At 41.7% G+C, this 3,610-nt stretch overlaps 1 long non-coding RNA gene across 1 annotated transcript; it reads right to left on the bottom strand.

The window, feature by feature from the left end:
• Window positions 1-819: 819 nt before the first annotated feature.
• On the bottom strand, window positions 820-3,298 carry LOC143695791 (uncharacterized). Its single transcript, XR_013185331.1, has 3 exons — window positions 2,975-3,298; window positions 1,347-1,389; window positions 820-849 (listed from the first exon to the last, which is right to left on the bottom strand). It is a non-coding gene; the product is annotated as an uncharacterized LOC143695791 (long non-coding RNA).
• Between the last annotated feature and the right edge of the window lie 312 nt (window positions 3,299-3,610).

Genomic DNA, 3,610 nt, shown 5'->3' with positions numbered 1-3,610 from the left:
TCTTGATGATTTCAGTAGAAATACAGGCAGAGGAGAAAACCAAAAAAGGATGGGGACAACTTGACCACTGTAGCAGAGTTTCAGTACACCCTGCATTCACTAGGTTTTATGTCATGGGCACACAGGAACACAGGTTTTTGAGACATCAAACTGCTGGACATTTTGCCACCAGTATCAACAGGGAGCACTTGTCCTATTTAGAAGTCCATCCTTCTTCACTTTCTAGACTTGGTATTGATTTAATTTGCCTGATCATGCAGTTCATTTAAGCTTGTACTTTTAGGAAAGTGATAGTCCTTTAGATTAGGAAGTGTCACTTGGTAGATTCACATATGGCAATTGCATGGTGAGTTGAAAAAGAAGCAATCAAGGGCTGTATGTGGGAGTTTCTGATTTGTGCCTTGGAGTTACTGCCTCTCTGCCAGGTATGAAGGCAGAGACAGAACAAACTCTTCTAGCAAAAATATCACTATTTTTGGCTTATCTCACATAACCAAGATCAGAGACCAATCATGATATCTTAAGCCAACTCTAGACCCAGCATATTTAGATCTGTGTTATTCTGCCTGCACTTCAGTTTCCAGCAGGTAATCCTGCTGACCTAGAATAAATCTCCTGATGGGCAGAGGTAATCTGCATGCAGAAACTTTGTATTTACTCCCCCAAACATCAAACCAATTCGAAAGTCCATATAAACTTAAATTTTTTTGTCATACCACTTTGGGGGATGGAAAAATGCCAATGGTCCATGACTTCATTCCATTCATTGATCAAATTATTGGGATGGTGGAGCCAGGAGGAAGAAAATCACCTTGCAGACATTAAACAAATGTGACAGAAAGCTAAAACCTGTTAAGAAAAGTTAGCCATATAAGACTTCAGCAAATATTAAATGTAGTTTATTCTCTACTGATGCAAGAGTCTCCTTGGAAAACTACCTTCTCCTTAGTATGTTGCTCGAAAGTGAACAGTATACAAGATATTTAAATAGTTGCAGGACTGAGGCCTCATATATACTCTTACCATCTTGGCTGTATTTAATTTTTTCCCAGCCCTTATTTCCAATTTACAGGGCTCTAAAATAGCCACTGTACTTGACTACGTAGAACAACACTTGTGTAACTTTAATCTCAGGAATTCCCAAAGCACCTGACTTAAAGAATGCAGGGGAAGTGTGTCAGGGCATCAACCTCTGACACACCATGGCAGTTTTCATTTTCTCAGTCTCTTCAAGCAGGAGGAGTTATGATCATACTCTTCCTCTGTGATAAAATACACCTCAACCAGTAGTGTTTTGGGTCTACACTGGGTAGAATTTGCAGCCACAAATAGAAACATCTTAGTACCTACAATATCCTTGTGGGTCGTCCAGCGATGCCACAAGCACTCCTAGAAGCACAAAGGATAATAATCTGTTATTCCTGCTTTGAATAACCCAGCCTTACTTTCTTGATTTCCCTTAATCATTGATGAACAAGCATCAAAGTAACCCATGTCCTTCTTTTAACTCTTTTTAAATATTTGGACTTGCCCATACACTGTGGCAGTGAGTTCCACAGCTTATCAGTCACTGAGACGAGACTTCTTCCTTGAAGACTTCCAAACCTATTCCTTCAGGGAATTGCACCACGCATTTTAACATTGTAGCAGCCCTTAGCAGTTCCTTACTCACCTTCTTCATGCAGACTGGAGACCTCCATGGCAGCCCTCCACCATCTCCCCACAGACTGGAGAATGTGACTTACTCTCATGCTATATAATCCACATCTATCATCCTTGCCCTTTCCTGCACATTTGCCAGTCCTACTGCATCCTATTTGAGATGGTGTGATCAGAACTGCGTAGATTTATGTAGGGACATAATAATGCTAGATCTCTATTCCTTCTCTGATCATGTCTAGCCTTCTATCATGAGGTCATGAGGGAACTGAAATGACAGGTTTTAAAATACAGAGGCAGTCTCTTCTGTACCCCAGCTGAAACAGCTTTTGGTTACAAGGGATCCAGGCTGTATTGGTGTATTGTATTTTATTGGTGGCTTCCTCTCAGATGACTGAGAGGAAGCCACCAATAAAAGCAAAAAAAACCCCAAATTAAATCAAATTAGGTATTCAGAGTAGAATTTATTTTGAAAGATAAGATACTGAGATTAAAAAAAAAAAGGAAAATGCATGCAAGCTTTCCTAGCTCAGTGTTTTGGAGGAGTGAAAAAAAAACGTAATTTATTTTCAAGCCATGTTTTGAAAAAGCGTCACTGAGGAAACCATAGCAGAAATTTAGGATATGTCTATGCTGCACAATGCTAATTTACCTAGCTGAGCTCTGTGCTAATGCAGCTATATTGCTTACTGTACTTACAGCTAAATAGTTTAGGACTCTCTCTGAAATCTGTTCATCAAATTGCACTATGCAATGGAGAAATACTTTTTTTAGCCTTCACCACTGCAGGGCACCTTGAAAAGCCAGGTGTTACACTGTGTCCTTTACACAAGTAGAAGAGTGCTTGTGCTACCCTTGCAGACTTAGCATATTAAACATACCTTGCAGAAAAACCACAGCCAAGACAACTCACATAGCTTAAAGGTGCCTAGATGAACCTGCTTACAAATTTCAACAGAGATGCTCTCAAGCACAAGGTTAAATCCAGGAATATGGGTCTTCTGTAGTAGTAGGGCCCAAGACCATTAACCCCCCCATTTCAATGAAAATCAGCCCTTCAGCAGAGCCTATAGAGGATGTTGTGCTATTGAGGTGACACTGCCACACACAAGTGGGTGTTTTACCTTGGATATAGCACCTGCCACACACTTAAATGCACCTTACTCTACACAGGCTCAAAACAGAACAGCTGGACTGTGTCTTGCCCAGTCAAAAATGCCCCTAGAACAGGGAGACCTATGGCTTTAACTCTGCTCTAGAGTTAAAGCTCTTTCTGTCCATAACAACACCAAGCTGTGCAGAGGCTGGTACTCACTGAGGGCCAAGGTCTTTTTCCAGAGAGGAGTCCCATGCTGTTACAGTCTTGTTGCTGCTTTTACCTACAGCCCTTAGCCACACACAAGCCCATAGGGGCAGCTCCACTGCCTTGTGTACAGATGTCTGGTGTGCCCCCAAGTCCACAGGGAACAAAAAATCCTCAGGGTGCCAAGCCCCCTCTGACAGCATGCAGCAACACTCAGCGGTGCTTGGAAGGGACAGACATAAACAATTCCAAGTAGCTCTTCACTGAAACAGGCACCAAGGAATCTCAGCTCCTGGACACCAGAGTAGCTATCTCCAAGGGCTGCTCTGGGAGAAATGCAGTACTAAATTAGCAGCTACCCATGAAACACGCAACTCACACGATGCCTGATGTATTTTTGGCCTGATATCTGTCTGCCAGCACCCTTTAGTGAATTTTCTCCTTAGCTAATTTTAACCAGATTTGAAAGAAGGGCTGGACTATCACTGATAATTATATTTTATAAGTTTCAGGGATCTGACAGCTGAAGAGAGAGTTAAGACCAAAATTAGTTCTTTCTATCAAGGGAAAGCAGGCAAAATTCAGCCACTATATATTCTAGCAAGCCTGAGACAGCCAACGAACCCATACACATTTGATGGCAGAGTA

This window comes from Agelaius phoeniceus, chromosome 1 (assembly GCF_051311805.1).
Source record: "Agelaius phoeniceus isolate bAgePho1 chromosome 1, bAgePho1.hap1, whole genome shotgun sequence".
NCBI lineage: Eukaryota > Metazoa > Chordata > Aves > Passeriformes > Icteridae > Agelaius > Agelaius phoeniceus.
The sequence above is the reverse complement of the archived record's forward strand: the minus strand, read 5'-3'. Positions and strand labels throughout refer to the sequence as shown.